Source organism: Lissotriton helveticus, chromosome 1_1, assembly GCF_964261635.1.
Source record: "Lissotriton helveticus chromosome 1_1, aLisHel1.1, whole genome shotgun sequence".
Classification (NCBI taxonomy): Eukaryota; Metazoa; Chordata; class Amphibia; order Caudata; family Salamandridae; genus Lissotriton; species Lissotriton helveticus.
Genome location: NC_136057.1, coordinates 127,426,231 through 127,439,784, shown reverse-complemented (window position 1 = coordinate 127,439,784; position 13,554 = coordinate 127,426,231).

The window sequence follows — 13,554 nt, the reverse complement described above, 5'->3', positions numbered from 1 at the left end:
GTGCCGAAGACCATGACCTATGACCCCTTCTGTCCCATGCGTGAGGTAGGTATGTCCTCAGCGTAGTGTCAAAGACTTTGTCCTTTGACCCACTCTTTCCCACGTGTCGGGTAGGTATGTCCTCACTGGAGTGATGAAAACCTTGACCTTTGACCCCTCTTTCCCACGCGTCATGTAGGTATGTCCTCGCCGGAATGTTGAAGACCTTGACCTTTGACCCCCTCTTTTCCACGCGTTAGGTAGCTATGTCATTGCTGGAGTTTTGAAGACCTTGACATTTGACCCCCTCTTTCCCACGCGTTAGGTAGCTATGTCTCTGCCGGAGTGTTGAACACCTTGAACTTTGACCGCCCCTCTGTCCCATACGTCAAGTAGGTATGTCCTCGCCGGAGTGTCGAAGACCTTGACATTTTACAGCCCCTTTCCAAAGCGTCAGGTAGATATGTCCTCTCCAGAGTGTTGAAGACCTTGAGCTTTGACCCCCTCTTTCCCACGCGTCAGGTAGGTACGTCCTCGCGTCGAAGACCTTGATCTTTGTCCCTCTCTTTCCCATGCGTCAGGTAGGTATGTCCTTCCCGGAGTGTCTAACACCTTGACCTTTGACCCTCTCTTTCCCACGCTTCAGGTAGGTATGTATTCGCCGAAGTGTCGAAGACCTTAACCTTTGACCCCTTCTTTCCCACGCATCAGGTTGGTATGTCCTCGCCAGAGTGTCGAAGCCTTTGACCAACTCTTTCCCATGCGTCAGGTAGCTATGTCCTTGCAGGAGTGTCGAAGACCTTGACCTTTGACCCTCTCTTTCCGACGCGTCAGGTAGGTATGTCCTCCCAGAGGGTTGTAAACCTTGACCTTTGACCACACTTTCCCAAGCGTCAGGTAGGTATATGCTCACCCGAGTGTCGAAGACTTTGACCTTTGACCCACTCTTTCCCACGCGTCAGGTAGGTATGTCCTTGTCGGAGTGTCGAAGACTTTGACCTTTGACCCCCTCTTTCCAAGGCATCAGGTAGGTATGTACTCGCCGAAGTGTTGAACACCTTGACCTTTGACCCCGTCATTCCCATGCATCCGGTAGGTATGTCCTTGCCGGAGTATTGCAGATCTTGACCTTTGACCCCCCTCTTGCCCATGCTTCTGGTAGGTATGTTCATGCCGCAGTGTTGAAGACCTTGAAATTTTACCGCCTCTTTCCCAAGCGTCAGGTAGGTATGTCCTCTCCAGAGTTTTAAAGACCTTGACCTTTGACCCCCTCTTTCCCACGCATCAGGTAGGTATGTCCTCGCCGGAGTGTCGAAGACCTTGACCTTTGACCACCTCTTTCCCACACGTCAGGTAGGTATGTCCTCGCTGGAGTGTCGAACCCTTTGACCTACTCTTTCCCATGCGTCAGGTAGTTATGTCCTTGCCGGAGTGTCGAAGACCTTGACCTATGACCCTCTCTTTCCCTTGCGTCAGGTAGGTATGTCCTAGCCAGAGTGTCGAAGACCTTAACCTTTGACTCCCTCTTTCCCACGTGTCAGGTAGGTATGTCCTCACCGGAGTGTCGAAGCCTTTGACCCACTCTTTCCCATGCGTCAGGTAGGTATGTCCATGCAGGAGTGTCGAAGACCTTGTCCTCTGACCCTCTCTTTCCCACTCGTCAGGTAGGTATGTCATCCCAGAGGGTTGAAGACTTTGACCTTTGACCCACACTATCCCACGCGTCAGGTAGGTATATCCTCACCGAGTGTCGAAGACTTTGACCTTTGACCCACTGTTTCCCACGCGTCAGGTAGGTACATACTTGTCGGAGTGTCGAAGTCCTTGACCTTTGACCCCCTGTTTCCCACGCGTCAGGTTGGTATGCACTCGCCGGAGTGTTGAACACCTTGATCTTTGACCCTCTCATTCCCATGCATCCGGTAGGTATGTCCTCGCCGGAGTATTGCCGATCTTGACCTTTGACCCCCCTCTTGCCCATGCGTCAGGTAGGTATGTCCTTGTCGGAGTGTCAAAGACCTTGACCTTTGACCCCCTCTTTCCCATGCGTCAGGTAGGTATGTCCTCGCAGGAGTGTCGAAGACCTTGACCTTTGACCCCCTCTTTCCCATGCATCAGGTAGGTATGTCCTCACCGGAGTGTCGAAGCCTTTGACCCATTCTTTCCCATGCGTCAGGTAGGTATGTCCTCACCGGAGTGTCGAAGCCTTTGACCCCCTCTTTCCCACGCGTTAAGTAGGTATGTCCTCGCAGGAGTGTCAAAGACCTTGACATTTGACCCACTTTTTCCCACATGTCAGGTAGGTATGTTTTTGCCGGAGTGTCGAAGACCTTGACGTTTAACCCCCTCTTTCCCACATGTCAGGTAGGTATGTCCTCTCCGAGTGTTGAAGACCTTGATCTTGGATCCCCTCTTTCCCACGCGTCAGGTAGGTATGTCCTCCCGGAGTGTTGAAGACCTTGTCCTTTGACCCCTCTTTCACACGTGTCAGGTAGTTATGTCTTTGTCGGAGTGTTGAAGACCTTGATCTCTGACCCACTCTTTCCCACGCTTCCGGTAGGTATGTCCTCGCAAGAGAGTCGAAGACCTTAACCTTTGACCTACTCTTTCCCACGCATCAGGTCGATATGTCCTCCCCGGAGTGTCTTGACCTTTGACCCACTCTTACACACGTGTCAGGTAGATATGTCCTCCGCGGAGTGTCGAAGACCTTGACCTTTGACCCACTCTTTCTACGCTTCAGGTAGGTGTGTCCTCACCGGAGTGTCGAAGACCTTGACCTTTGACCCACTCTTTCCCACCCGTCATCTAGGTATGTCCTCGTCGGAGTGTTGAAGACCTTGACCTCTGACCCACTCTTTCCCAAGCTTCCAGTAGGTATGTCCACGCAGGAGTGTTAAAGACCTTAACCTTTGACCCACTCTTTCCCACGTGTCAGGTAGGTATGTCCTCGACGGAGTGTCGAAGACCTTGACCTTTGACCCACTCTTTCCCATGCGTCAGGTAGATATGTCCTCCGCGGAGTGTCGAAGACCTTTACCTTTGACCCAGTCTTTCCCATGCTTCAGGTAGGTGTGTCCTTGCCAGAGTGTCGAAGACCTTGACCTATGACCCACTCTTTCGAACGTGTCAGGTAGGTATGTCCTTGCCGGAGTGTCGAAGACCTTGACCTCTGACCCACTCTTTCAAACGATTCCGGTAGGTATGTCATCGCCGGAGTGTTGAAGACCATGACCTCTCACCCACTCTTTCCAACCCTTCTGGTAGGTATGTCCTCGCCGGAGTGTTGAAAACCTTGACCTCTGACCTACTCATTCCAACACTTTCCAGTAGGTATGTCCTCTCCGGAGTGTTTAAGATCTTGACCTCTGACCCACCCTTTCCAACACTTCAGGTAGGTATGTCCTTTACAGAGTGTTGAAGACTTTCGCGGTATAAAGGTATAGCATGGCTAAATCTTCTCAGTGATCTCTAAATCTAGTAAGGTTGCCATATAGGTGTTTGAGGTTTAGCCTAGTAAGGCATGAAGCCCAACTGGTCCAGGTGCACCAGTTTCAGGATGGACTGCCTTAGTCGAGTGCCCAGTACTTTTGCTAGTATTAAGCAGTGATATAGTCCTATAGAAAGGCACAACTATCTGCTGTCATCCTGTCTTTCGGGACTGCCACTACCATAGATAACTGCTGGTCATAGGGTATCTGGCTTATTTAATTGGCTTCAGGGAACATCTGACTCTTGTGCGGCGCTAAGCCATACTTTTATAGAGTTCTATTGGAAATTTGTTCAGCCCTGGAGCTTTCCCAGATGAATGCCTTTGATGGTCCTAACTGTCTCACTTTATACTATGCCTCCATCTAGTTAATTTGTTTCCTCTGGCATCGGGACCAGGAGGCGTATATGTTTGCGGAAGCCTCCTGTGTCACTTTGTAACTTGCTCATGATTGACCGATATAGGTCTTGATAGTAACTTGCGGTTTCTGCCACTATTTCTGTTTGCCTCTTGACGAGCGGCTCCTTTTTTCGCCGTATTTCCTATGCCAAATTTGTATCCCTTTCTTGCTCAGCCATACAGGAACCTCCCTGGTCCATTGCCTACCTTGTTTATTCAGTACTGCGAGGTCAAGGTGGTGGTTCTCTCTTTATTATCAGCCGGGTCCCCTTAATCTTGCTCTCGAACCCTCAGTAATGGCTTACTTTCTTATTTACATACTTTTGAAGCCCCTCAGGACCACCATGTAGGCTTCCCTTGCTATGAGCTCTGAGGTTCCTTTACCCACGTTTTCTTCAAAGTAGTGGACAGTGCCTTTTCCTGAGTGATGCCTTTATCTTTGAGGTACCATAGTTATTGAGTCCAAGCCATGTCTCTATCCACATATGGGTCCTGCAGCTTGGCCCACATCTGTGAGTGATTTGAGATCCCGTTCGCAATCAGTCTAGTGTAGTGATTTTATATAATTATCAATATTTGATAAACTGTTGCATGATCTGGAGTGGAAAGTCTTTTGGCACGCCCTGCCGTGCTGGTTGTCTAGATGTTAGATAGAGCTTTGGCCCAAAGGAATTCCACCAAAGGAATCTCCCTTGCCCGTCCCTGTCATTGTGGGTATCTATCCTCTCCATCACTCACCACCAGATTTAAGTTGCCTAAATTTAGTACCCAGTCAGGTAGGCGCAATAGGAGGGTGCCCAGCGTCTTCAAGGTCTATGCAAGGAGTTTAGGTGGGACGTATAGGGAGCAAAGGTTGATTTGCATGCTGTCCTAGCAGCCCGAATCTTCAACTTATCACCCTTGCACGTCGACACACGTATGATGAGTGTTGACTTCTTAATTAGTAGTCCTACTCCCTTTGAGTCAGATGCGTGTGCCAAATGTGCCAGCACTTTATATCCCCCTTTTCAGTGCCTCACAGTTGTTTCCCTTCTGGTGTGTTTCTTGTAACATTGCCCCTTCATGTCACTTGTGAACCTCTATGCATCTCTTTGTTTTGTTCCCAAGTCCATTTATATTCCAGGTCAAAGCTGTTAATTTTCCCCCCTCCGCTGCATGCTTTGTGTAGATACATAGTGAGACGCTTTGCTTTCCTCTTGATCTACCCAGTTGTCTGGCTTCCCATGTCTCCTGGAGTCTCTGAGACTCTGGAGTGGACGCGGTCAGTTTAGACCAATGGTAGCAGCTAAGTGAATAACTCCCCTCTGAACCCCCCCCCCCATCTCCTTGTCCCTCTGTCCTACCTTGCTGTCTGGGTTTAAAACTGCTTGGCCTCCCCAACCCGCCTGTTGTGTCCTCTCTGACCTTGGAAGCTGTACTGGAACCTTCTCAGCTTTGTCCTTGCTCCCCACATTCCCTGCAGCCACCATCTGCCCCTCCATCATTTCGCCCAGCAGAGCAGATGCAGACATCTGACTGATAGTCCAAATCGTGTTTAGGGTCATTTAACATAATGATAAAACCTCAACAAACTATGCCAGCCCTGTCCTCAGTCCTCTCCAGTCCATCAAATAACACTAGCTAAATCTGGGAGAAAGCCCTCTCTTCATCCCCCACACATGGATGCGCCTGACTTGTACATGTCTCCGAGCTCTTTGAGATACGGAGTATCCCAAACCACCGGCAAGAGTATCACACTGACAGCACATGACAGGGAACGTATCTGTGCCAGCAGCACCCAGTAGGTGAAATAGGAGAAAAGTCAACACCCTTTCAGCAAGTCCACCAGCTGTAACCTAGAGCTTGAGTCTTTTTTTATTCTATTAGAACCGCAATACAACTTTAGAGGGAACATGATTACTTGAACAAGGCAACATTTTCAAACTCCTAACGTATCTCCAGAATGTCCCAATTTATTTTCTGAAGAATCAATAAAAAAATTGCATTTCTTTCTGCATTGAAAGGAAGAAAGAAGAAAAACCATAACAATGGAAAAAAAATACCAAAATGTGTTTGACTGCATTACGATACAAAAACCAACATTTGCCAAGTGGGGCATTCTAATTTCACACCTGGAGCCTGGTCACACTCTAACAATATGCCTACAGTGCATCACAAAAACCCCCAAAAATGATCGGAACTCTATGAAAATCTCTGGCTTTTAGGGGAAGATCCATCGCCCACCTCAACAATGGACTTATTGCCTTTGGCAAATGAATCTGCAAACACAACGAAAAAAATGCAAATATACACAGACACAAGAATATGAGGATATAGCTGCAGCGCAAAATCAAGGAAACCTGACGCACAATGATATATTAAAAGAAGAACTTAAGCCTTGTATTTAAAAAAGGAACACGTAGAAGTACAAGAGGAGCTTTGGACTTTTAAAAAGCAAAGTCTGATGGCTCCGTTGGTGTGGTGATGTCTTGCAATATTCTCCAGAAATCAGTCGTAAAATGGTGTCAACACGTGCAATTCTTCATAATATAGTGACTCAGAAAGAATTGGAAGTTTGGATGTCCGAGTCAGAGTCTGATGAAGAGGGCAGAGAGCCATCAGCACCTCAACAAGATAATGACTCAAGGACAGCCCAAGGCCGCGGACGCCTCACTAAGGGTAAGTTATAAATGAACCAAATCATTTTAGCATAATAATACAAGTGCTTCGTAGTTGGTAAAGCATAGTCTCGCTTTACTTTCAGATATGGTAACGTATGTAAGCAAAGTAATGTAACATTGCTCTATGACACAAAATGTAAATGATAAGGTACAATACGTATACGTGTGCCTTATAATAATATAAAATAAAAGGTATACCATGTGTGTTGTTACACTAAACGCACCAAAAATAACCAATGACAAATAAAATGTCTAGCTTTTCCTTCATGGAAATCTAGGTTCAAGCATGAGGACGTTGAATTTTTTGAAAACCAAATGTAATGATTTTCTTCATATTTATCTTTTCATTCCAGGTACTGAACCTTAAGCATTGACACCTTCAGACCTCCAAAGAGTTGCACATTTTCGTCACTATGAGCAGTTCTCAGAATTTGTTGGGATTGTGTGTTGGCAACATGGCGAGTGCGAGCTCCACATCGACCGAACTTGTCTTAGCCTCTCTACAGTTTCCTGGGTGACAAGCTGTGTGTCTCTTCCACACACTTCTTGCACTAAATGTGTATGATCTGTGACTCTGACAATTATATATTCCGCTTAGAGTGCTGTGCCCTGGCTATGAAGATTAATTGGTCAGTGAGATTTCACAAGTCCCTCTGCTTAATACACATCACTTCCATGAGCCTGGATATCTGTTAGAAAATGGAATCATGATTAATAAACTTGTTGTACTCAAGCTAATGTGTTAATGTGTTTTCACTACATCTACCATGATACACTATGAACAATCACTGCTTTTTTAATGTACACTATTATGTGGATTCCATTCCCTATTTATATATACACAAGAATTAAAAAGGTTGTATAATGTATGTGTTTTGACACTGCCTAACCACATATATGTTTGTATGCAACAAAGCTATCTTATACTTCCCTAGAGAGGCTCCTGGAATGTCAGGCGCATCAGGTTTACTGATCCATTGACGGATTCTGATCTTAGAGTAGTTTTTACAAGTTCGTCTATCGCAGTTGCTTTGGGAAGTGGCGGACCTCCTCTAGTAGCTCTAGCCTCGATTAGACAGTATGCAACCTCCTCGTTTGTCCATGATCTGAGATCTTGCCATTGTTTCCTGATTTCCTTCAATAAATCTTCACATCACACCAACAGAATTGATTTTTTCTGTATTGCTTTCCATATTTAATTATTTTGCGATAAAGGCACTGTGAGGGATGATTTCCCAAAAGGTTTGTCTTGGTGCCCAGCGCACTGCTCTGTCAATATTTCCAGTTCTTGTCTTGAATATTTTATTTTGCGTTTCCAGGCCCCAGCCTCCTTCTCTGTGTCCTTTCTTGACATTCGATGTCTTTATGGGTGGATGCCACACACACAGGTCGATGTTGTTTGGATACTGTCCACAATCTCCAGCATGCACACGCTGCTGTTTCCAATTGAGCATCAATGTTCAGTTGTGAGGTCATCAGGCTATGACAAAATACGACGGCCACTAATTCTGACAGAACTCACAATTATTGAAGTTGAAGAATGCGATTACCTTAGTAGCGCACCAAACAAATACTGATTCTCAAATTGTTGATGCAACTACTACTGTGCATTCTGAATAGAGATTTCCTAGTTGCGAGGTGCTTTTTGTTGCAATTAGGAAATCACACTCCAGTGCAGCAAATCTACTGGGCCTCTACACTCCCTGCTCCATTATATACTAGTGACTAGGCACTTATAGGTAGTCTGAATCCCCCTTACCTTATTATATCCTAGGGGCTTACAGGGTCTCTCATTGCCAATTCTAATTATACGGAATTATAACATACTTTCAATCCAAACAGAGGCCCTGGGTCTGGTTAGCAGAGCCCATGGAGCTGTCAAAGTCACAAAACCAGCAACTAGTAGGGAAAATGGGGGCTAAAAGTGGGGGGACACTGCAAACAGGCCCTGATTTCTCACAGTGTACAATTACTATGTATTTGCCTCTTTTACTGCATCTGTAATACAGCGTGGATGCAATGCCAGAAGGTTGCCTCATTTTCCTGGTCCTCTACTTGAACCGGACGCCACACTGGCAAACAGCTGGAGCAATTGCACTCTAAACTATTATATACAACAACCAACTTCAATACTCATCAAACTAAGAAGTATAAATGTTGACAGCATATGTACTGAGCCCTGAAGAAGTTCTTGGCGGACGAAATATATTGGCTACTGTTCGATTGAGGTGATTTTAAGAAAAATGGAGATGAATAAAGATTTACTGAAAGAAAAAATGATCTTCACATCTGTTTATTGAGACTAGATGATGACATTGCTTGAAGTTACAAATTGTGTACAATAGACTCAAGTTTCACTATACACATTTAACAACTTTGGAATTGAGTGCTGAACCACTATCTTGTGTGCCGGGGCAGAGATGTTGGGGCCGATTCACAGAACTAACTTAAGACAAAATCCTAAACTTACTACTTTGGTATTCACAGAAGGCATTTAGTAGTAGTAAAGTTAGGATTTTGTCTTAAGTTTTACTTAAGACAAACTTAAGACAGACTTAAGACAAACTTAAGACAGACTTAAGACAGACTTCAGACAAACTGAAGACAAAATCCTAGCTTAAGTTTGTCTTAAGTCTGTCTTAAGTTTGTCTTAAGTCAAACTTAAGACAAATTCCTAACTTTACTACTACTAAATGCCTTCTATGAATACCAAAAGTAGTAAGTTTATGATTTTGTCTTCAGTTAGTTCTGTGAATCGGGCCCGCTGTGACTACTGCTGAAGACCTTAATGTCTGCAAATACAGGATACTTGGTGGTAGACTGGGAAAATATTAAAATTAGAAGCTGGCTCTATAGCTGATCTTTCAGAGAGGGGTAAAACCTTGGAAATTCTGTGTGGGCAACCTCCCTGCTTCACCCGTGGTGCAGGAGCATGGGCTTGCCAGAAGCTGGCTTGGAGCTGCAGACAGTGTTCATCATTATCCTCTCGGTGGAATAAATAATGTCTCGTAACCATCCTGCTTCCACATGAGTGCAGGGGTTTGCCATGGTCAATAAGACTAGAATTAGGGGCAGTTACCACTTCCCTGCCACAGGGACTGCTCCTGTTCGCCTCACTGCCATTATCAAATTCATATCCCTGCGCAAGCAAAGTTATGTTAGTTCAGTTGTGTTATGTTGTTATGCTGTGCTGTGTTATATTATATTGTGTTGTTCTATGTTATGCTGTGCCATGCACAGAAGAATGTCATGTTGTTATGTTATGTTGTGTTGTGTTGTATTGTGTTAGGTTGGGTTGTGGTATCCCATGTTATGTTAGTTATGTTATGTGTACAGCACACAAGTAACCATGGAGGGTATTCTGCCACTAAAGCTGGAGTTATATGGGCCGAGCCAGGCTCCCGGGCTAAGGGAAGAGGCAGGGTTTCCGCTTCTTGGGGAATTCAAGAGCTGACGTACAAGGGCAGATCGTCCCAGGCTTTATCAGCGAGATGGGATGAGGCGCAAACTCCGGATCTGGTCCTGTGTCTGAAGGAGGAGGAGGGCAAGTAGGAGTCTGGCTGAACAGACATGTCTGGCAGGTTTGTGCAAGTAGATGATGTTGTTGAGGTACATAAGGCTGATGCTTATTTGCAGATAGGCAGTCAGTAGAGCTCTTTGAGGTGTAACGTAATATACATGCAGGCTGGTGGGTTGAGGATGAGACTGCTGGCTGAGTTTTAAAGGTCTGTGAGGTGTAACATGCTACACATGCAGGCTGGTAGGTTGAGGGTGAAGCTGGTGGCTGAGTTTTGAAAGGTCTGTGAGGTGTACCGTGCTACGCAGGCTGGTTGGTTGGGTTGAGGATGAGGCTGGTGGCTGAGTTTTGTAAGGTCTGTGGGTGTACCGTGCTATGCATGCAGGTTGGTTGGGTTGAGGATGAGGCTGATAGCTGAGTTTTGAAAGGTCTGTGAGGTGTACCGTGCTATGCATGCAGGCTGGTCGGTCGAGGACGAGGCTGGTGGCTGGACTTTGTAAGGTCTGTGAGGTGTAACATGCTATGCACGCAGGCTGGTAGGTAGGTTGAGGACGAGGCTGGTGGCTGAGTTTTGTAAGGTCTGTGGGGTGTAACCTGCTATGCATGCAGGCTGGTAGATGGAGAACGAGGCGTGCCGATGAGTTTTCTAAGGTCTGTGAGGTGTACCGTTCTATGCATGCATGCTCTTAGGTGGAGAACGAGGCGTGCCGCTGAGTTTTGTAAGGTCTGTGAGGTATAACGTGCTATGTATACAGGCTGGTAGGTTGAGGATGAGGCTGGTGGCTGAGTTTCGTAAGGTCTGTGAAGTGTAACGTGCTTTGCATGCAGGCTGGTAGGTTGAGGATGAGGCTCGTGGCTGGTCTTTGTAAGGTCTGTGAGGTGTAACGTGCTATGCAAGCAGGCTGGTGGGTTTAGGATGAGGCTGGTGGCTGAGTTTCTTAAGGTCAGTGAGCTGTAACGTCCTATGCATGCAGGCTGGTGGGTTGAGGATGAGACTTGTGGCTGGACTTTGTAAGGTCTGTGAGGTGAAACGTGCTATGCAAGCAGGCTGGTGGGTTTAGGATGAGGCTGTTGGCTGAGTTTTGTAAGGTCTTTGAGGTGTAACGTGCTATGCATGCAGGCTGGCGGTTTGAGGATGAGACTGGTGGCTGAGTTTTGTAAGGTCTGTGAGGTGTAACGTGCTATGCATGCAGGCTGGTAGGTTGAGGAGGAAGCTGGTGGCTGAGTTTCGTAAGGTCTGTGAGGTGTAACGTGCTATGCATGCAGGCTGGTGGGTTGAGGATGAGGCTCGTGGCTGAGTTTTGTAAGGTCTGTGAGGTGTAACGTGCTATGCATGCAGGCTGGTAGGTTGAGGATGAGGCTGGTGGCTGAGTTTCGTACGGTCAGTGAGCTGTAACGTCCTATGCATGCAGGCTGGTGGGTTGAGGATGAGACTTGTGGCTGGACTTTGTAAGGTCTGTGAGGTGAAACGTGCTATGCAAGCAGGCTTGTGGGTTTAGGATGAGGCTGTTGGCTGAGTTTTGTAAGGTCTTTGAGGTGTAACGTGCTATGCATGCAGGCTGGTGGTTTGAGGATGAGACTGGTGGCTGAGTTTTGTAAGGTATGTGAGGTGTAACATGCTTTGCATGCAGGCTGGTGGGTTGGGGATGAGGCTGGTGGCTGAGTTTTGGATGGTCTGCGAGATGTAACATGCTATGCATGCAGGCTGGTAGGTTGAGGAGGAGGCTGGTGGCTGAGTTTGTAAGGTCTCTGAGGTGTAATGTGCTATACATTAACCCTGTGCAAAGCACTACGCTACTCTCGCGTAGTTGGTAAAGTTTCCGCTACTTTGCGTAGCACAGTGCAAACACTCGTAGCGTAGTTCAGCTGTAATTTTTTTGCTTGCTCGCGATCCTTAACATCAAGTTGGCGACCGCTAGCAAGCAAAATGACATTCCGGTGAGACTTTTTCCTTGATCGCGATCAGCAACATCAAGTTGCCGATCGCGAGCATGGAAAATAAACCTCCCAGAGAGATTCTCAACGCCGGAAGGTCAGGTTTCTCATTGCGAGCAGTAGCGTATGCTCGCAACAGCGCGCGGCGAGAAACTATCAGTTCGCGTTGAGAAAACTGCCGCTCAAGTAAAAATCTACTTGAGCGGCAGAAAACTACAGCTCGCACTGTGCATGATGCCATTTTCAATGATTGCACAGTGCAGGATGATTGTCCGCACTGTGCAATCATTGAAAACGGCATCTTGCACAGTGCGAACACGCTTTTAAGCAGTTCACGCAGTGCTATGCGTAGCTGGCATAGTGCGAAGTGCCCTTCGCATAGTTAGGCATAGCGCTACTTCGCTAACTACGCCCATGGTTACTATGCATGCAGGCTGTTGGGTTGAGGATGAAACTGGTGGCTGAGCTTTGTACAGTCTGTGAGGTGTAACGTGCTATGCATGCAGGCTGGTAGGTTGAGGATGAGGCTGGTGGATGAGTTTTGAAAATATGTGAGGTGTAACATGCTATGCATGCAGGCTGGTGGGTTGAGAATGAGACTGGTGGCTGAGTTTTGTAAGGTCTGTGAGGCGTAACGTGCTATGCATGCAGGCTGGTGGGTTGAGGATGATACTGGTGGCTTGGCTTTGTAAGATCTGTGAGATGGAACATGCTATGCATGTAGGCTGGTAGGTTGAGGATAAGGCTGGTGGCTGAGTTTTGTAAGGTGTGTGAGGTGTAAGGTGCTATGCATGCAGGCTGGTGGGTTGAGGATGAGGCTGGTGGCTGGTCTTTGTAAAGTCTGTGAGGTGTAACGTGTATGCATGCAGGCTGGTAGGTTGAGGACGAGACTGGTGGCTGAGTTTTGTAAGATCTGTGAGGTGGAACATGCTATGCTTGTAGGCTGGTAGGTTGAGGATGAGGCTGGTGGCTGAGTTTTGTAAGGTGTGTGAGGTGTAACGTGCTATGCATGCAGGCTGGTGGGTTGAGGATGAGGCTGGTGACTGGTCTTTGTAAAGTCTGTGAGGTGTAACGTGCTATGCATGCAGACTGGTAGGTTGAGGATGATGCTGGTGGCTGAGTTTTGTAAGGTCTGTGAGGTGTAACGTGCTATGCATGCAGGCTGGTGGGTTGAGGATGAGACTGGTGGCTGGTTTTTGTAAGGTCTGTGAGGTGTAACGTGAATGCATGCAGGCTGGTGGGTTGAGGATGAGACTGGTGGCTGGTCTTTGTAAGGTCTTTGAAGTGTAACATGCTATGCAAGTAGGCTGGTATGTTGAGGGTGAGGCTGGTGGCTGAGTTTTGTAAGGTCTGTGAGGTGTAACGTGCTATGCATGCAGGCTGGAAGGTTGAGAACGAGGCATGCCACTGAGTTTTGTTAGGTCTGTGAGGTGTAATGCGGTCTGCATACAGGCTGGTAGGCTGAGGATAAGGCTGTTGACTGAGTTTTGTAAGGTCTGTGAGGTGCTACGTGCTATGAGGATGAGGCTGGTGGCTGAGATTGTAAGGTCTGTGAGGTGTAACCTGCTATGCAT